Genomic DNA, 21,335 nt, shown 5'->3' on the forward strand with positions numbered 1-21,335 from the left:
CTTTCAAACACACATGTCAATAAGTCCCCTTCCTCCTGTTTTTCTCACATGAATGCCATTGACCGTGAATGAGGCAACTATGCCACCAAATAAACCATCATCCAGCCATGCCACAATGTGGAAAATGGCATCAATGAAGGCATGAAACTGTGTGCTCTTATATGGCACAGATATGGCATCTTGCACATGATGGTTATACAGTTGTGACATGACAGATCATTGAAATAACTTCTGCTGCATCCATAGGGCAGCACGTTGGCATAGTGGTTAGCACTGTGGCTTCACAGCGCCAGGGTCCCAGGTTCGATTCCCTGCTGGGTCACTGTCTACGTAGAGTCTACACGTTCTCCCCGTGTCTGTGTGGGTTTCCTCCGGGTGCTCCGGTTTCCTCCCACAGTTCAAAGGCGTGCAGGTTAGGTGGATTGGCCACATAAATTGCCCTTAGCGACCATAAAGGTTAGGAGGGGTTGTTGGGTTGGGGGGATGGGGTAGAGGTGAGGGATTAAGTGGGTCGGTGCGGACTCGATGGGCTGAGTGGCCTCCTTCTGCACTGTATGTTCTATGTTCTCTGTTCTGTCTAGTGGCCTGGGTTAGGAACTGGGCACCACGTGCATCAGTCATGGCTTAAATATCCCTTTGCAAACGGCCCAAACCATATGCTGTCAACCGGAAATTACAATGCAGATGACCAATATTAACAACATAATACATGGCCTATCGAGTTGTGCTGCCCACACCAAGGCCAAAGTGCAAATGAATGTCCAGCACCTTGCACCGATGCTTCACATACACCTGCTGACCAGTATCTGGTCATGGAGTGCTTTCATTAAGCCTCCCTTCAAGGTACATTTAGATGGAAACTGAAAAATACAAGGAGCATCTTAGTGCTTCAGCCTTTAACCTCTGGATCCTTATGTGATACAAGAGAAGGAAGAAGCTCTCTTTTCTCTAAACAATGAGGCCAAATCATTGCCCCTGCTGAAGCAATGTTGAGATATAACTCAGCATACCACCCTCAATATTACTGTTCAGAAGCAACCTGACATTTTTTTCATTCCTTTTGACCTCTTTATTGTAGACACACACACACACGTACAGTCATGTAGAAGTGAAAAGAAGTACATTGGACAAGTGTTCAAGTGTGCTTTATACAATGTGAATACAGGAAACACGGTGAACCCATTAGTGCTGTAGATCAGTTGGAGCCGCGCACGCACACACACTCCTCTGATGTGCCCTTAATGTTGCCTCGATGGAGGTGGAGGCAGGTTGCTTACTTATGTGCCCAAAGAACAATAAGGACCATGGTGGTCTGCCTACTGGCACCCATTTGGGACCTCCCTCAGATCTCTGCATGGGTCACTGTGGTCACTGGCACATGTGTAGTTCTGGTAGAAGGGCTGTTGAGGTGGCAAAGGATGAGGGTGCTGAGGAGTTCTTGGCACCTTCACTCTCCTCAGTTACTTTCACAGTCTTGGCCTGATGGGGCTGGCTGCTGGTGCACACCAGTGATCCAATCCAGCAACTGCTGAGCGAAAAGTGTGATCTTCCTGTTAACTGTACGCAGCTCCTCATGTATTCCATGCTTGTCAGTGCACATACTCTTTGTGGATTGATCCAGGCTACTGGAGAGCTTTACACATTTCCTGGCCAAGACAAAGCTCTTGTATCAACTCTGAGTGTTGCTGCATGTGTCTCTCTGAAATTGGTTAATCTTTCATGGTCAGAGTTCATGCATCTTAGCCCCCGTGAGCTCATGATCGCGATTGACTCCTCCATTCAGTCTGAGGGGGAGTGCGCACAGATATCTCTGGTGCGGTGAAGTCCACTAACTCCATTCGCGTGCTACACCCAACCATGTGCCTGTAATTGAGTTAGCGGGGTTTGGACGAATATGATGTTATGCTGACTCCTTGGAGTCACCCGCCCCATGATAGGCCTGCCTCCGAAGCCTCTCCAGGATCCCTCCCCACCCATCCCCACCACTCACTCACACACACATACGGCCGCCGCAGGCCACCCCCATGCGCATGTGCGGCCACTGACCTGGCCATTCTTCAGCCGTTTTTGGCGTGGGAGCCTGTAGCTTTACCTGGTGTGGCTGCTAGTTCTCCAATGGTCCCAGAATCGGTGCAGCTGTTGCACCATTTTTTCTGGTGTAAAACACCACTGTTCCCATGCCGGCGTCAGCACTTCATCTGGAAATCGGAGAATCCAGCCCAAAGTCTTTATCAGTTTCAATGAATCATTGCTTAGAAATATTTTAGTGACTGTAAATTGGTCATAACTGTGAACTATTTTCACAATTGGATTTATCTCCTGTACATGATGGGAAATTAATTGTGTGAGATCGCTGTTCTGTGTCAGAAGGAATGTGGTACAATTTTTCTTTTAATGATTTTAATATGTTGACACTACGCACACAGATGAACAAACCAAAACATTTTGCCACAAAGAAAAATGAATGAAAATCGCTTATTGTCACGAGTAGGCTTCAATGAAGTTACTGTGAAAAGCCCCTAGTCGCCACATTTCTAACTGTAAAGGGGGCAGCACGGTAGCATGGTGGTTAGCATAAATGCTTCACAGCTCCAGGGTCCCAGGTTCGATTCCCGGCTGGGTCACTGTCTGTGTGGAGTCTGCACGTCCTCCCGTGTGTGCGTGGGTTTCCTCCGGGTGCTCCGGTTTCCTCCCACAGTCCAAAGATGTGCGGGTTAGGTGGATTGGCCATGCTAAATTGCCCGTAGTGTCCTAAAAAGTAAGGTTAAGGGGGGGTTGTTGGGTTACGGGTATAGGGTGGATACGTGGGTTTGAGTAGGGTGATCATTGCTCGGCACAACATCGAGGGCCGAAGGGCCTGTTCTGTGCTGTACTGTTCTATATGTTCTATTCCGGCGCCTGTCCGGGGAGGCTGGTACGGGAATTGAACCGTGCTGCTGGCCTGCTTTAAAAGCCAGCGATTTAGCTCAGTGAGCTAAACCAGCCCCTAGTGAACCAGTGAACTAATCATAAATCTTTCAAATTATAAACAAAAAGAAACTGGACTTTCATTGGTAAATGCTCCTGAAGCAGAATTAATTATCATTAGGCCCATTAATCAATTCCGAGTTTGCTATTTAAACAGAGGTAATGTGCTGCCACCTAGCTGTATGGTATTATTGCATTGTAATGCAACATCATATGAATACTCTTTTAGACTCCAGTCATGTTCAATCTACTATGAAACAATGGACTCAACATTCTGAAGAAAGAAAGAAAGCAAAACCTAAAATCTAATATTCAACACATTTTTGTTTTTCTTTCAATTTAAGACCATAAGACCATAAGACATAGGAGCAGAATTAGGCCACTCGGCGCATTGAGTCTGCTCCGCCATTCAATCATGGCTGATATTTTTCTCACCCCCATTCTCCTGCCTTCTCCCCATAACTCCTGATCCCCTTATTGATCAAGAACTATCTATCTCTGTCTTAAAGACACTCGGCGATTTGGCCTCCACAGCCTTCTGTGGCAGAGTTCCACAGGTTTACAACCCTCTGGCTGAAGAAATTCCTCCTCACCTCTCTTTTGTACCTGTAAGGTATTTTCTGAAGTCTTTTAAATGTGTTTTAATTATAGGTTTGCAACCTCATTGGCATTATATACAGTTTGTATCTGGGTTTTGTAACATCCATTCTTTGATGAGCTGCAGCATCCTTCAGCTAAACAGTGCACTGGATTCTATGCTTCATCGGGAAATCTGGTACTGGCAGCAAGCAGGGGAGAACCCAGTGTTGGGCAGAAAGTGGGATTGGGGCCCGTGCCCACATCAGCAGGAGGATGCAGATGGGTAATTTGCAACCTATTAACGGGCCGGGCACTGCATGATTCTCAGGTCCTCTGTGCCTGGTATTACGCTGGTGAGAATTGATGCAGGTCTTGCCAAATGTGGCCCTGATGTGGTAGTCCTCGTGATGGGCCAAGGGGGTAACTCTTCATGAGAGTTGTGCCCAAAGTCCATCAGATGGCCACCCTTCCCCTCACAATGCAAGCCCCCCTCACCCCCTCATCAGAGACCCCCATCAGAGACCCCATAACTAAAGATACCCCCACCATAAATCCTTCTATAAGAAAGATCCCTGTCTGGAAGCCCACCAGAAGAGTGACCCCTGTCTGAATGCCCCCCAGAAGATGAAAATCGCTTATTGTCACGAGTGGGCTTCAATGAAGTTACTGTGAAAAGCCCCTAGTCGCCACATTCCGGCACCTGTTCGGGGAGGCTATTACGGGAATCGAACCGTGCTGCTGGCCTGCCTCGGTCTGCTTTCAAAGCCAGCGATTTAGCCCTGTGCTAAACAGCCCCTTATATATCCCTGCCTGTGTAGCGACGATACTGCATTTCTCCCTCCTGGGAGTCCACGGCAACAGCTTGGCACTGCCAAGCGGGTGGGCTTGAAGAGGGGGACTGGGCCTGAAGGGGGCGTGCCGATAATACAGTGTCCCTCACTTTGCTTGCCACTGAATCGGCGAGAGGCTTTGCCAGCAATGGGTTGGGGGTACTGCAATGTTATGTTGAGATCCTCGACCTGTCATCGTGTTTAGGCCCCATCCCTCTCAAGGCCAGTGGAAAACTCACCCATCTCCAAAAAGATTTCCATGTGCCATTGAGTAGCACCTGATTAGCGCTGCCAGGGCTAATGGGGAATGCACCAATTTTACTGCTGGTTGCAGCACTTGGTTTTTTTGTGGAGAATCGTGCCCTGTATCACCCTTCCTGCATTCTGGCTCGATCGAAAACCTAAAATCCTCAAAGTATGGTGTATATATCTACATCGTGGACTGATGAAGTGCAAGGAGGCGGCACCACCTTCTCAAAGACAATTAGTAATTGGCAACAAACGCTGACCTTGCCAGTGACATCCATGAAAGAATATCATCCCTGTGCCAGTCTTTGAAAAAAACAACTCAACTCGGCCACTTTCCTCCCTGGTGCCTTGCAAATTTTCCTTTTGAAATATATATTCAGTTTCCTTTTGAAAGTTAAATCTGACATGATTCCATCACCCTTTCAGGCAGTGAATTTGAGATTTATTTACCCGCATTATATATAATACATAAACTTGGGTAAAGCTCCACTAAACATCCAATCAAATGTAAATGATCAATTCATTAATAAAAGCAGAATGTTCCCAACAGAACTGAAATAGAGCCACTATCAGCACTATGTTACAACATTTTATTTTTTTTAATGAACTGTTGGTCTTTTCATTCTACTGAAAAAGCTTATTTATATACCGAACAAGTCTTTTGTTTGAATAAGCTAGTAAAGGAAGCCGATTAGGTAAGTGGAGAGAATGGTTGAAGAGTGTAGAACTGGGGGTGTAGTTTAAATATCGGAGTCAGACCTTTCAGGAGTGAAATTAGGAAATGTTTATACACAGAAAGGGTGGTAGAAGCTTTGAATTCTGCTGAAAATTGATGTTAGGTCAATTTTTAATTTTACTAGTGAGATTGAGAGATTTGGGTTAAAAAGGAAAAATGGCTGTCCTTTATCTCACCCTTCATTACCTCACGCTGTCCCAAAGCACTCCAGATACAACGAAGTGCTTCTGATGTGTAGTTTATAGTTGCATATCAAAGATACAAGATTAAATGCAAGTGATCCAGAACAGAATATGCCATAGGAATCCTACAGTGCAGAAGGAGGCCATCCATTGAGATTTGGGTTAAAAAGGAAAAATGGCTGTCCTTTATCTCACCCTTCATTACCTCACGCTGTCCCAAAGCACTCCAGATACAATGAAGTGCTTCTGATGTGTAGTTTATAGTTGCATATCAAAGATACAAGATTAAATGTAAGTGATCCAGAACAGAATATGCCATAGGAATCCTACAGTGCAGAAGGAGGCCATCCATTTGGCCCACTGGGTGTGCACCAATACTCTGAAGCAGCACCCTATCATATTTTTTTGAATATGAAACGCTTCACGAATTTGTGCATCATCCTTGGGCAGGGGCCATGCTAATCTTCTCTGCATCATTCCAATTTTGGTATATATGCTGCCGAAGCGAGCCGCGCAGTACCCTACCTAGGCCCACTCTCCTGCCCTGTACCCGTAACCCCACCCCTTTGAACATTAAGGGGCAATTTTGCATGGCCAATCCATCTAGCCTGCACACCTTTGGACTTTAGGAGGAAACCCACTCAGACACAGGGAAAACGTGCAGACTCCAATCAGTCACCCAAGGTCAGATTTGATCCCAGGTTCCTGGTGCTGTGAGGCAGCAGTGCTAACCATTGTGCCACAATTTAACCCGATCCATCCAGTTGTGTGTAGGGCAATAGTGGTCCAACAATGGCATTGGGTCATTTACTGCTCCAGTTATGCTGCTTCTTTGAATGATCACCATCTTCGGAAGCATACCAAGAGGGGCATCTGGAATGGCAGAGTCATCCAGACTAAAATGTTAGTTCTCTTTTCTCTCCATAGATGCTGACAGGCCTGATGAAATTGTCCAGTATTTTCTGTTTTTGATCTGGAACACCCAACTATTTTGGGCAAGAGGCCACTTATAATTGGTAAGACCTCAGCATGTTTAGGGCAGCACGGTAGTACAGTGGTTAGCACTGTGGCTTCACAGCGCCAGGTCACTTCCCGGCGTGGGTCACTGTCTGTGAGGAGTCTGCACATTCTCCCGGTGTCTGCGTTTCCTCAGGGTGCTTCGGTTTCCTCCCAGAACTCCTGAAAGACGTGCTTGTTAGGTAAATTGGAAACTCTGAATTCTCCCTCTGTGTACACGAACAGGCACCAGAGTGTGGCAACTAGGGGATTTTCACAGTATCTTCATTGCAGTGTTAATGTAAGCCTACTTGTGACACTAATGAAAAAAGATTAAGATATGCAAACTGCAATCTTGTGATATACTTAGGACCTGATTGCCACTTCAAGGTCTAAATGGATGGTGCAGACTGTACATGCTCCAAGTATTGATTGATCCCAACCTTAAAGGGGCCACAAGAGGCTGAGCAGAGAACTGTTCAGGCAAAGTTTATTTTTTACCTGGTGAGGAAATGGAAACATAAACAAAATATTCTGTGATCAGATTGTTTCTAAAATTGTATAAATAATCTTCAATATCTCAATGTATAACAAAGATACTGAAAATAAATTGAGAAGATCTCAGGTGTTAGCACAAACATAAATAATATCAAAGTAAAAACACAGGGTGTGGTCTTCCCAAAAGGAAACAAAGGGCGCGATTCTCCGCAAATGCGGCGAGTCGTAAAGGTTGCCGTGAAACTGGCCGTGTTTCAGGGCAGCCTCCGCGCCCCCTCCCGGGACCCGATAAGCCCCCCCCCCCGGGCGGGGCTAGCAGCGCGGCCCCGTGAAGCACGGCAATGCGAGCTTAGCGACCGTCACTAAGCCCGCGTGCCAAGCGTCATGGCGGCTGACGCGCACTATGACGTCAGCCGCGCATGCTGGACGGCTCCAACCCGCGCATGCGCGGATGACGTCATCGCGCAGATGCGTCAAACCCGCGCATGCGCGGGCCGTCATGCCCTTCAGCCGCCCCGCGGACTGATCCTGCGGGGTGGCGGAGGAACAAATAGTGCGCGGGTATCGGACCCGCTGCCCGCGATTGGTGCCCACCCTTGGCATGACCGTGGTGCGGCTGTGCCAATCGGTGCCATGGTTCTCCGGGACGGCACTTTGCGGCCATTTTCACAAACGGTGAGAGCAGGTGTGATTGCGTTCGTGAAAACGGCCGTAAAGGCCTGGGAACTCGGCCCATGGGCCTGGGGAGAACCGCTGTTCGCCATAAAAAACAGCGAGCAGCGATTCGTGTTGTGAGGCGGCCGTGGGGGGGGGGAGAATAGCGGGAGGGCGGGAAAAATGTCGGGAAGGCCCTCCCGCTATTCTCCAACCCATCGTGGGCGGTGGAGAATCGCACCCAAAGTTCCCCAAGCAAGCGCGTTTAGCTGCATGTTTGTCGGCAGTCGCAGTGCTGAGAAACACATGGCTACACAACCATAGAACATAGAACATAGAACGATACAGCGCAGTACAGGCCCTTCGGCCCTCGATGTTGCACCGACATGGAAAAAATCTAAAGGCCATCTAACCTACACTATGCCCTTATCATCCATATGCTTATCCAATAAATTTTTAAATGCCCTCAATGTTGGCATGTTCACTACTGTTGCAGGTAGGGCATTCCACGGCCTCACCACTCTTTGCGTAAAAAACCCACCTCTGACCTCTGTCCTATATCTATTACCCCTCAATTTAAGGCTATGTCCCCTCGTGCTAGCCACCTCCATCCGCGGGAGAAGGCTCTCGCTGTCCACCCTATCTAACCCTCTGATCATTTTGTATGCCTCTATTAAGTCACCTCTTAACCTTCTTCTCTCTAACGAAAACAACCTCAAGTCCATCAGCCTTTCCTCATAAGATTTTCCCTCCATACCAGGCAACATCCTGGTAAATCTCCTCTGCACCCGTTCCAAAGCTTCCACGTCCTTCCTATAATGAGGCGACCAGAACTGTACGCAATACTCCAAATGCGGCCGTACTAGAGTTTTGTACAACTGCAACATGACCTCATGGCTCCGGAACTCAATCCCTCGACCAATAAAGGCCAACACACCATAGGCCTTCTTCACAACCCTATCAACCTGGGTGGCAACTTTCAGGGATCTATGTACATGGACACCGAGATCCCTCTGCTCATCCACACTACCAAGAATTTTACCATTAGCCAAATATTCCGCATTCCTGTTATTCTTTCCAAAGTGAATCACCTCACACTTCTCCACATTAAACTCCATTTGCCACCTCTCAGCCCAGCTCTGCAGCTTATCTATGTCCCTCTGTAACCTGCAACATCCTTCCGCACTGTCTACAACTCCACCGACTTTAGTGTCGTCTGCAAATTTACTCACCCATCCTTCTGCGCCCTCCTCTAGGTCATTTATAAAAATGACAAACAGCAACGGCCCCAGAACAGATCCTTGTGGTACGCCACTCGTAACTGAACTCCATTCTGAACATTTCCCATCAACTACCACTCTCTGTCTTCTTTCAACTAGCCAATTTCTGATCCACATCTCTAAATCACCCTCAATCCCCAGCCTCCGTATTTTCTGCAATAGACGACCGTGGGGAACCTTATCAAACGCTTTACTGAAATCCATATACACCACATCAACTGCTCTACCCTCGTCTACCTGTTCAGTCACCTTCTCAAAGAACTCGATAAGGTTTGTGAGGCATGACCTACCCTTCACAAAACCATGCTGACTGTCCCTAATCATATTATTCCTATCTAGATGATTATAAATCGTATCTTTTATAATCCTCTCCAAGACTTTACCCACCACAGACGTTAGGCTCACCGGCCTATAGTTACCGGGGTTATCTCTACTCCCCTTCTTGAACAAAGGGACCACATTTGCTATCCTCCAGTCCTCTGGCACTATTCCTGTAGCCAATGATGACCTAAAAATCAAAGCCAAAGGCTCAGCAATCTCTTCCCTGGCTTCCCAGAGAATCCTAGGATAAATCCCATCCGGCCCCGGGGACTTATCTATTTTCACCTTGTCCAGAATTGCCAACACTTCTTCCCTACGCACCTCAATGCCATCTATTCTAATAGCCTGGGTCTCAGCATTCTCCTCCACAATATTATCTTTTTCTTGAGTGAATACTGACGAAAAGTATTCATTTAGTATCTCGCTTATCTCCTCAGCCTCCACACACAACTTCCCACCACTGTCCTTGACTGGCCCTACTCTTACCCTAGTCATTCTTTTATTCCTGACATACCTATAGAAAGCTTTTGGGTTTTCCTTGATCCTACCTGCCAAAGACTTCTCATGTCCCCTCCTTGCTCGTCTCAGCTCTCTCTTTAGACCCTTCCTCGCTTCCTTGTAAATATCAAGCGCCCCAACTGAAACTTCACGCCTCATCTTCACATAGGCCTCCTTCTTCCTCTTAACAAGAGATTCCACTTCTTTGGTAAACCACGGTTCCCTCGCTCGACCCCTTCCTCCCTGCCTGACTGGTACGTACTTATCAAGAACATGCAATAGCTGTTCCTTGAACAAACTCCACATATCCAGTGTGCCCAACCCTTGCAGCCTACTTCTCCAACCAACACATCCTAAGTCATGTCTAATGGCATCATAATTGCCCTTCCCCCAGCTATAACTCTTGCCCTGCGGGGTATACTTATCCCTTTCCATCACTAACGTAAAGGTCACCGAATTGTGGTCACTGTTTCCAAAGTGCTCACCTACCTCCAGATCTAACACCTGGCCTGGTTCATTACCCAAAACCAAATCCAATGTGGCCTCGCCTCTTGTTGGCCTGTCAACATATTGTGTCAGGAAACCCTCCTGCACACATTGTACAAAGAATGACCCATCTAATGTACTCGAACTATATCTTTTCCAGTCAATATTTGGAAAGTTAAAATCTCCCATAACAACTACCCTGTTACTTTCGCTCTTTTCCAGAATCATCTTCGCCATCCTTTCCTCTACATCCCTAGAACTATTAGGTGGCCTATAGAAAAACTCCCAACAGGGTGACCTCTCCTGTCCTGTTTCTAACCTCAGCCCATACTACCTCAGAAGAAGAGTCCCCATCTAGCATCCTTTCCGCCACCGTAATACTGTCCTTGACTAGCAGCGCCACACCTCCCCCTCTTTTGCCCCCTTCTCTGAGCTTACTAAAACAACCGGACTCGTTTTGAGTAAGGGGCCTAAATGGGGAATGTGCGGCCAAGGCCGGCGTAGCCCCCTTTTTTACAATGGGCAGCTCCGCTCACCGGGACTCCCCGTTTTAGTGAGAGACTGGTACGCCATTTTTAAATGCAGATTTACTAAAAAGTGATCCTGCCCATTGTGGGCGGGTTTCCCCTTGCAACGTCTCGCGAGATTGCATTGAATCTCATGAGGCGTTGTTGCAAGCTTTGTAGATCCCAGGAGCCGGGTCTCCAGCCTCCCTGCGCTGTAGCGAGATGCTTTTCCGACACAGCGTGGCTGGAGGATTGCACCCTAAAAATGCAAATATCACTGAAAGTATCATAGAGAGAGTGTAGCTTCTCTTACTTTGAAATGGTGCTTTTAACATTTTGGTGGCCATAGGAAGCCATCCGGTGCAGCTGGGAAACCCACGGGTGAGGTGCACTGTCAGCACGAAAAGAGAACCATAACAGCCCGAGAATTCCGGCCAGCATTTTCCATTTGTTAGCCTAAAGGATTTTTGGATAAAATATGGAGCTGTGAAAGCTTTATTTTTATTCCTCGGAATTAGTCTTCCAGATGTGCTGCTTTTGTTCTCCATTTGAACTATCTTCATTAAATTCCTGCCTTGTTTAATGCAGCGGTTAACATATATTTTGAAGAGCTTATTGACTACATTGAAATAGGAATTTGACATAAATGTTATTTTTGGTTTTGATGCTTTCAAAGCTTTACTCTATATTGTTTAGTTGTTCAATTGAATCCTTAAAGCTTCATTTGTCCTTGCTACATCAAGCAGAAAGTAAGTTTTGAAATCTCTATTTAATCTGTGAACTGTAAATACTAAATAAATTGGACATGTTTGTTTTATGATTTTTTTTCTCTGCCGCTCATCATATTGCAACTGTTGAGTTGGTAAATTAAAAAAATTAGAAAATGGGGAGAAAATCAATATTCGTACTTTTGTGATGACATAACTAGGAAATATTTCTGTTCGCCTTGTGTTTTTGACAGTGATGGAGAAAACAGCATTTTCAAATTAATATTTTCTCATGGTTTCCAATGAATTGTGGCTTTTTAAGCAAATGTAATCGTGACTATATGCTTCCAAATGTCTTCTTTGAAATAATAGTTTTCATTAATAATGTGAATAATGCACCAATAACTTTTACGCAGCTTTCTTCTACGCACCTCGTTCATTCCTCTGGTGAGGTTTACACCGTCTGAAACTTCATTGCATATTTTATTTCTGTAATTGTCCTTCTTTGCCTTTCATTCACCCAAGGCCCCTATGATTAAGCCTGAGTCTAACTGCTGTACTATGTCCATAGATCGATTGAGGATTGAGGTATGAGGCTATTATAAATTTATAGTGAAAGATCTTAAAGTTATCAGTGTAATAATCAGATTTGATGCAATCACTTTTGTGAATATAAGAAGCCAACACCCCTGCTTTTGAATGATTTTCCAATGATGTGCGTCCGATGGGGATTAGTTGGCTGATCTTCTACCTCAACTGCATGTTCCTAATATCCCGTAAATTCCTTAATATACTAAAATCTATTGGTCTCTGTCTTGAATATACTTAACTGAACATCCAGAGCCCTCTGGCATAGAGAATTCTAAAATTCTGTAACACTGAATGAAGAAGTTTATCTTCACCTCAGCCGTAAATGGCTGACACCATGGGTGGGTGTCTCCAGTCTCCGATGCCGAAATCGCATTCGTCGATCAGCCAGAGAATACCCGTTTGCGACTAAATCGGTGGCGCCACTTTTGCGATGCTCTGCCCACTCCAAAGTAGTATACTCTAGGAATATGCTGCACGCCGTATTGACGGCTTCAGGACATTACCTGAGGCCCTCCCCCTGAAGCTCCGCCCTGACCAGCCGAGTTCCCGAGGACATGGGTCTCTCATGCTACTTTCTGTCGGAAACTCGGGGTGGCGGCTGCGGACTCAGTCCTGCACCGTCACAGTTGGGGAAGAGCCGATCCACGGGCAGGGGGGACTTTATCAGGGGCTGGGGGCACTGTTGGGGGGTGGTCTGGGGGTTGTGCGCCTGGCCAAAGGGGGGCAGTATTTGCCAGGCCGGGTCCGCACGCAGTTGGTGCCATGTTGCGCGGTGCGGCCGCTGCAGGCCGTGCTCATGCGCGGCCACGGACCCGGTAATTCTTCAGTCTTATCGGCAACTAGCGCCGGGTGCTCTATGCTGCCTGCCTGCTAGCCCCCCACCAAACGGAGATCGGTGGCCGTCTTGAGCCTATTTTTCAGTCATAAAGCGCGATTGTTTGAACGCCGGCGTCATGACATAGCCTGTAAATCGGAGAACCCAGCCCCTTATTTTGAGACTACCTAGCCATAGGGAAAACCTCCCAGAATTACCAAGCTCCTTAAGAAACTTATTTTTTGAGATCAGCCATGATCGAATGACGGAGCAGAATCGATGGCCTAATTCTGTTCCTATATCTTATGAACTTATATGTTTTGATATGTTTCATTTTCCTAAATTTGAGGGAAATACAGATCCAGCCTCCTTAATCTTTCCTGATAGGACAATCCCTTAATTGCAGGAACCAATTCCATGAGCCTTTGGTGCACTATCCCCAGGCATGCATATCCTTCCTTAGGTAAGGAGGCCAAAATTATGCACAGTACTCCATGTGGCCGTATGCAATTGCAGTGCAACTTAATTGCTCTTATACTCCAATCCAGTTTTTAATATAACATGGGCTGGATTTTCCGCACCCCGACACTGAAATTGCAGCTGGACCGGGGCGCATGGAATCCCCGATTCTCCGGGACCCGAAAATGCCGCGTCATGTTTTGCCTACCTGCAGCCATTGGTGGAGGCCCATCCCACCATTCTCCGCCTCGACCGGCCCAAGTCCCGACGGCATGGATCAAACATGGTCCTGCCAGTCAGGATACTAGCATGGCGGCTGCGGATTCAGTCCGCGGCCGCAATGGTTGGGGGCGGGCCGATCGGAGGCCTTATACGGCACTGCACTAATTTTAGGTGGTCAGGGTCAGGCTCACCGCCGATCGGGGGCACTATTTGGAGGGTCCAGCTCAGCGGTTTGAGTCCGCCATGGAGCACGGCACGGCCACTGGAGGACGTGTGCATACGCGGCCTCTGACCCGGAAGTGCAGGAGCCCATATCTGCCTAAAAGCTGCGAGATTCCTGATGATTCACTGCGAGTCCCCTGCAGGGCTATGAATATGTGGCCCTTTCTCACCAGTGTTTCTGTCGTGAAAGGCCAGTCTTTACGACGGCGTGGGGACATAGTCCCAAAAACAGAGAATCCAGACCCATGTCTCTTGCTTTCCGGACCTGTATCTTTCCTTACTGTGATTTGTGTAAATTCGTGGACATCCAGGAGTTCATGAATAACAACATTCCATGTTCTCTCGGCATTTAAAATACATTTTTATTTACTATTGTTACTTTCAAAGTTCATACTGTGACAGTTCCCTTCATTCTCGGCCATCTGAAATGTTCTTACTCACCCTAGACTTTCTATATGTCTTTGCATATTGGCAGCAGATTAAACAAATTGAGAAGATATAGTCTTCTGCATAAACAATTTTTGACTTTTGCAAAGTACTTAGAATGCTTGATTTGTAAAGCATTTGAATCAACCACCAGAGCTTCAACAAGCACAAGACAAAACAGCTGAGCCTTGCTCAGTGACTGATTTCCACTTCAATTACAAATGTTCCACCACTGTGACTACAGTTACATTTTAGCAATCTGTATGAATCTAAGGAACTAAAAGCAGATTTCCATATCCCAAAACTTTCCAAGTTTCTTACATTGCAGGAGGAACAAAGTTCAAAATCAATGAACACTGATTGAAGTATGACAGTTTCATATAAATCATATAGACCATACTACACTTCAGGAAACAGCCTGGATTTTACACCCTATCACAAGCTTTGGTGTTGAATTTTAAAAGTGAAAATTCCAATATTGCACCTGACTTCAATATTTAAATACAAGCCTGTAGTTGGACACTATTTTGTTTACAAAGGTAAGAATTTCAAAGTGTGAAACTCATGCGCAGCAGGTCTGGAAAACATATCGTGGAGTTAAACGCAATTCAAAATAACTGAGCGATGGAAAAATAGTGGAATATTATGCCACTACCATTTGTGTAAAAATCAGTACTGGGTCCACACTAATACCAGATCAGAAAAAACAATGGCCCTGATAGTTACAGGAAGATGGGGACGATGTAGGCAGAGAAATGCATTGAGACCAAGGAAACATGGGGCGAAATTCTCCCCTACCCAGCGGGGCGGGGGGTCCCGGCGTAGCGGAGTGGCGCCAATTCTCCGCACCTTTAGGGGCCAAGCCCTCACATTGAGGGGCTAGGCCTGCGCCGGAGCAGTTGGTACCACACCGACTGGCGCCAAAACCGGCAACAACGACCTTTGACGCCCGGCGCCCGGGCTGGCCGAAAGGCCTTCGCCAGTTCGTGCATGCGCCGGTGCGTCAGCTGCCGCTGACGTCACCACGGGCGCATGCGCGCTGGGGGATTCTCTTCTGCCTCCGCCATGGTGGAGGCCGTGGCGGCGGCGGAAGAAAAAGAGTGCCCCCACGGCACTGGCCCGCCCGCCGATCGGTGGGCCCCGATCGCGGGCCTGGCCACCGTGGGGGCACCCCCCAGGGTCCGATCGCCCCGCGTCCCCCCAGGACCCTGGGGGCCCCGCTCGCACTGCCGATCCCGCCGGCACAGAGGTGGTTCAAACCACGGCGGTGGGAGAGGCCTCTCAGCGGCGGGACTTCGGCCCATCCGGGCGGGAGAATAATGGCAGCACAGAAACCCGTAGCCTCCCGCTGGCCCCCGCCATTCTCCGAGGCAGGCGGCGGGATTGGCGGCACGCTGACTTTTTGCGGGTGGGAGAATTCTGGACATGGCGGGGGCGGGATTTTCGGCGGCCCCGGGCGATTCTCCGACCCTACTGGGGGTCGGAGAATTTCGCCCATGGTTCCTGCTGCATTTAACAGTAGAAACCCATTACAATATTTATTCAGTAACCCCCTTCAGCCAGCCAATTAGACAACATGGCCAAGTGCAGGATGGTGGAAATCAGTATTGGGTGGTTGCAGCCAGGAACCTTTGTTGGTGGACTCCAGAAATTGAAAGGAGGGACAGTCAGAGATCGAGGAGGAGGTCAGCCTTGATGAAAGAGAGAAACCTCAATTGGCACGGATGGGATCAAAGTTCTCCTTGAAGGTCTGGTAAGAGCACTCCTGTTCCTCCTGGCCCACAAGGAGTGATGAAAAAGGCATCTACCTTCTTGATCCAAAGCTCCCGCTTCCTTTTCACTGTCACATTTCCTAAGGAAGTCTGGGCAAGCTGTGTGACAACTGCACCTTAGGAGACTGACTTCAATATGGTAATGAAGTATTGCACCTCCCCATGAACATGGCAACAGGTCTCATAGTGGATGAAGGACATGTTTGTCCTTTTATTAGTTTGGATCCAATTCTTCCCAGCAAGAACAGTGGGATCAACATCAATACTATAATTTTCAAATGCTGACAGTAGCTAGCAGTTCGGGGAAAAAAAATTATTTGGTGTCATAATTTTTCACCTTTTTTAGAAAATAGTATTTTCCCTACTACTTAGTTATCAGTACCAAAGGAAACTACTTCCACTTTTCTTCATTGCCACCAACATAAAAATGATGCCTGTAATACAGATATTGTAATCGGTGATAAATTCCACTTAATGGAATGAATAAATTGCCCTTATCGACACAATGTTGAGAATGTCTACACACTATCAATTTCACAGAATTCTATGAAAATCTTACAACATGTTTCAAAGTTACAGATCCATTGCAGAAAGAGTGTGGAATCTGGAAGAAAGAACCTCAAACTTCCATATTCCATTCCCAGTGTTTGCTATGCTTCAGCTTAAAATCCTACCAGTCATGTTCCCTTCATGACCAATTGTATTAGGTCTGCAACCAGGAAACTTTCAAATCTGTTCTCGACATGAAATTAACTATTAAATTTCATTAGTCTATTCACTTCGTTGATTGCATCAAATTAAGAGCAAAGAGATGTTCAGTTAAATGCTTTCCCTCCCAACGACTAATAGTCAGGAAAAGTAGCAGTGCTAGTTTGATCTAATTTTCTTTTTGCAATTATTCAAGCAGTTATGTTGTTCCTACCTCCTACCTTTAGGCACCTTCCTGCCTGTAACATTGTAAATGAATGTTAAATGGTTTTGTGATGAGAAAAAGCCATTTGCTTGGTTTAATACCCCCTGATGATTAGGTATTTATCTTTTTCAGCAAACTTCCTTTGCTTGTTTAAAACAGAATTTGATTTTAGAGCATCTTAAATGACTTGTTCCATTTAATCTAATCAGGGCATTGGGCATGCAGCTTTGAAAGAATAATGTCATTGCTTCACTCGTCACAATTAAACCTGCATCAGTAGATTGCAGCTAAAACAGTATTTAATTAAGCTGAAGGATGAATTGTTCCTTTTAAATAAATCTTCTTTCTATAAGATCCTAATCTTCTGTTCACAATAACTTGGACTTTTTTTTAAACATGCACTCTTTTAAATCTCACTAAACTGTAAACTGTCCAAAGCTTTTGTCTTCAACTTCATTTATTTATTTCAGTTGTCAAATGTTGGTTTAGAAAGCTAACCTATCTCGCCATAACCTATGGCGTCTCTGTTTCCAAGTAGTGTTATATATGATTTATGAGGTGCTTTCCCATTCTCTGTTGGAACAAAAGACTGATGTTACATTGGAACCAGCTGGAGGCGCAACTGGGAGAGGGGGAAAGGCCTAATTGAGAGAGTGGAGTGAGTGGGTACAGGTTAAGGGCTGATTTGATCAAAGTTTAAAAGAAGTAAGGGGAACTGTCACAGTAGACTGGGGGAAACCATTTCTAGTAGTTGGGGAATTTAGAACTAAGGAACAGCCTAAAAAATTGGTTCAGATCTTTCAAGGAGTGAAATTAGGAAATGTCTTCACAGAAAGACTGTTAAAAGTGTGGATTTTGTGGCCAGGATTGTTGGCGGCTACTGAGGATGGAGAATTTGGCACTCAGTCAGATCTCTCATTCACTGCAGTGGAACCGGAGAATCCCGCTGCCGTGAACGGATGGAAAATCCATCTGCAAATGGCAATTGATACTTTATCTTGTGTTAATTTTAAAAACTGATATTAATATTTTTGTTATCAAGGGGATATGGGGTCACAATGGATAAATACGATTAGTTTTCAGATCAACTATGGTCTCACTGAATAGCAGAGACACATGTTTAAATGGCCTGCACCTTTTCCTATGCTTCCAGGCACAACCAGATTTTGGGGAAAGAGGGAAGTGTCGGTGAGCGAGCTGGCAATTAGCTGAGCAAGTGGGCAGTGGCAAGAAGTATTTTTTGAAAACTTATCTTTTTGGTGGTGGTCTGTTTGTTTATTTATTTACTTTGTATCTTCACCCAGTCTTTTTCTCCATTTGAAAAACAGTGGGCAAGTACGGAATGATGAACAGGCAAATTATCGATTTGTTGAAACATGTCATGAACTGCTCCTTCCTGGAGTGGGTCATGACTCCAGAGCTTCTGGAGAGGCAGAGCAGTACCTACTAAACCACAGGATCTCTGGTAGTAGCCTGCATTGGTCCCTTTAAAAAACACTGGTGAGGCAACATGTGGGCCATTTTATGCATGCAGCCAACCTGGCATTGACTGTGTTCAAGGGAAACCAATTTGGTAACAGAGGTTAGGCCCCTTATTTGTTAGGCCCCTTATTTACATGTACAAACACCTGTTTGAAGACTAAGCCTTGATCGTCTTTGATGCCTTTATTGATATAACAAGTCAAAATGGGGAAGGCGAGACATGAATGGGTGTCGCTGACTGGAGGGTTGGGGCTGTTTGTTACGTTGATGTGATGTATTGCTCTTCTGATGCTCTTTGGTTGTTCTTTTGACATTTTGTAAATTTTTGGCTGGGATTCTCTGACCTGGCGCTGGGCTTCCCCATTCTCTGGCGCCTGATTCTCGGCACCCATGGGATTCCCGCCGCGCCGGTCGGGGCCCATTGACAGCGGCCCCCCGCCGGCGATTCCCGGGCCCCAATGGGCCGAGTGGCTGACGAGTTTTGCCGAGTCCCGCCGGCGTGGGTTCCTCAGGTCCCACACGTAGGTCGGGGGGGGGGGGGGGGTACCGACCCTGGGGAGAGGCCCACAGTGGCCTGGCCAGCGATCGGCGCCTACCGATCGGCAGGCTGGCTGGTTCCGTGGGGGCCTACTTTACTCTGCGCCAGGCCCCTGTTTGGCTCCGCCATATTGCCCAGAGGCCGGCACGGAGAAAGGAACACACGTGCATGTGCGGAAATACGCCGGCCATCATTCCGCACATGCATGGAAATAGGCCGGCCATACCGCGCATGCGCGAATTCACGGCACCCGTTCTGCGCATGCGCAGACTCGCGCGGGTCGTTCCGCGCCGGCTGGAGCTGTAGGGACCCTGTCGGTGCCCCCTAGGGAGGGGAGAATTCTTCACTTTCGGGGCCGTTGACGCCGGAGTGGTTGGCGCCGGTTTTCACGCCAGCGTGGGGACATAGCTCCATTATTGGAGAATCCCGCCCTATATTTTTGTTGAAAAGCGTTGCATAAAAATACTTTTTAAAAATGAATAGAACAAGTCACTCATCTCCAATTCAGAATGTGTGCACTTATTCTGCTTGCCAAATTGGACAGTCTGACTTCCATTTTACACCTTTAAAATGTGAGGTACTAATTGAATAGTTCGGCTTGTGAATATATACTTTAGCATCAGATCGTTAGTCATGCTTTCAGTAGGTTTGTGAATATAACTTCAAAATCTTTCTCATCAAATAATTTTAGACATCAGGGGTGGAATTCTCCGACCTCCCGCAGGGTCGGGGAATCTCCCAGGGCCGGCGTAAATCCCGCCCTCGCCATGGCCGGAATTCTCCGCCACCCGGGAATCGGCGGGAGCGGAAGCGGCGGAAGATAAAGAGTGCCCCCACGGCACTGGCCCACCCGCCGATCGGCGTGCCCCCCGTGGCAATTCTCCGGCCCGCGATGGGCCGAAGTATCGTCGCTGTCAGGCCTCTCCCGCTGACGTGGTTTAAACCACCTCTGTGCCGACGATATTGGTGGCGCAAGCGGGCCCCCTGGGTCCTGAGGGGAGGCATGGGGCGATCAGACCCCGGGGGGTGCCCCCACGGAGGCCTGGCCCGCGATCGGGGCCCACCGATCGGCGGGTGGGCCAGTGCCGTGGGGGCACTCTTTATCTTCCGCCGCCACCACGGCCTCCACCATGGCGGAGGTGGAAGAGACCCCCTCCACCGCGCATGTGCCAGTGGTGACGTCAGCGGCCGCTGACGCTCCGGCGCATGCACGGACTCACGCCGACCGGCAAAGGCCTTTCCGTCAGCCCGACGCCCAAAGGCCGTTGCCGCCAGACGGCAGAGCGGGAGCCACTCCGGCGCGGGCCTAGCCCCTAAAGGTGCAGATGGGGAGGCCCGACGCTGGAGTGGTTGGCGACACTCCGCTATGCCGGAACCCCCCGCCCCGCCGGGTAGGGGAGAATTTCGCCCAACATTTGTCATACCTATTGCTTTCAAATAATGGGTCAGAATTTGCTTTCAAAATAACAGTGAGGGTGATGGCACTCTCCGTTATTTATGAACAAATGGTACAACTCTTCAGGTGAGGACCAGTTTAAATGCTAATGTCAAAAGCTTTTGTCTCCCTTATGTCACTTCACAAAAATGGCTTCTTACTGTCTGCCTCACCATTGAAATGCATGAAGTTGCTGTATTTTTGTGGTAGGAAAACTTAACCAGCAACAGATGTTTAGCGTTAGGAATTACAAATGTAAATTCCCTTTTAACAATGCAATAAATCGTACTGAAGTGGAATATTTTGGAAAAAATGAATATGCTGTCTTGCACTCATCAGAACAAGTTTGCAAGAATGGTAAATCTTTAAGGGAACAACAATTTATACTGCATGAGAATACTGTAGTGTGCTAATTGGTTGGTCAGTGGGCTCTGCTTGTTAGGGAATTGCCATGGAGAATGCACAAGGGAACAGTTACCTGCCATGACTTTGCTTAAATTTAGACCATGCGGGTCAACTTTGCTCAGTCAAAGCATTGCTATGGGAATGAACCAGGGAATGGATACCCGAAAGTTTTGTTTAATTGAGGAAAGTGCAATGCATGGACATGTTCATTCTGTTTGTAAAGGATTATATTACAATTATATGTAGCTTCTAGCATGTGTAGGGAAGCTACACTGCAAGCCCAGTTGATAATCTTAAATTGGTTGTCAGTATAATTCTTCACACAGTTGTGATTGTTTAGCAAGTGTTGTCCAATCATTGGATCACTTATAATGTTGGACACTATGTTCTGTGTTTTGTAAGGGCTGGTTGAGTATGATCAGGATTTTGATTGTTGCAGATAGCTCAAGGAATGCCATTTCTCACAGGATGGCTTTGATTCATTTTATTTGAGCACCAAGCTTCACTTGCTGAGCAAATTACTTGGGTGCTATTCGCGAGATTGTCGATGAGGCCAATTTTATACCG

The 21,335-nt window shown here is 47.1% G+C and overlaps 1 protein-coding gene and 1 non-coding gene across 5 annotated transcripts in view; one reads left to right on the forward strand and one right to left on the reverse strand.

Moving 5' to 3' along the window:
- The window catches only part of kcnip4 (Kv channel interacting protein 4), a 1,191,104-nt gene that overhangs the window by 833,278 nt on the left and 336,491 nt on the right, over positions 1–21,335 (forward strand). The gene's annotated exons all lie outside the window — the stretch shown is intronic.
- Positions 5,949–6,051, reverse strand: LOC119964004. Its single transcript, XR_005460246.1, has one exon. It is a non-coding gene; the product is annotated as a U6 spliceosomal RNA (small nuclear RNA).

The sequence above is a fragment of the Scyliorhinus canicula genome, chromosome 3 (assembly GCF_902713615.1).
Source record: "Scyliorhinus canicula chromosome 3, sScyCan1.1, whole genome shotgun sequence".
NCBI classification, from domain to species: domain Eukaryota; kingdom Metazoa; phylum Chordata; class Chondrichthyes; order Carcharhiniformes; family Scyliorhinidae; genus Scyliorhinus; species Scyliorhinus canicula.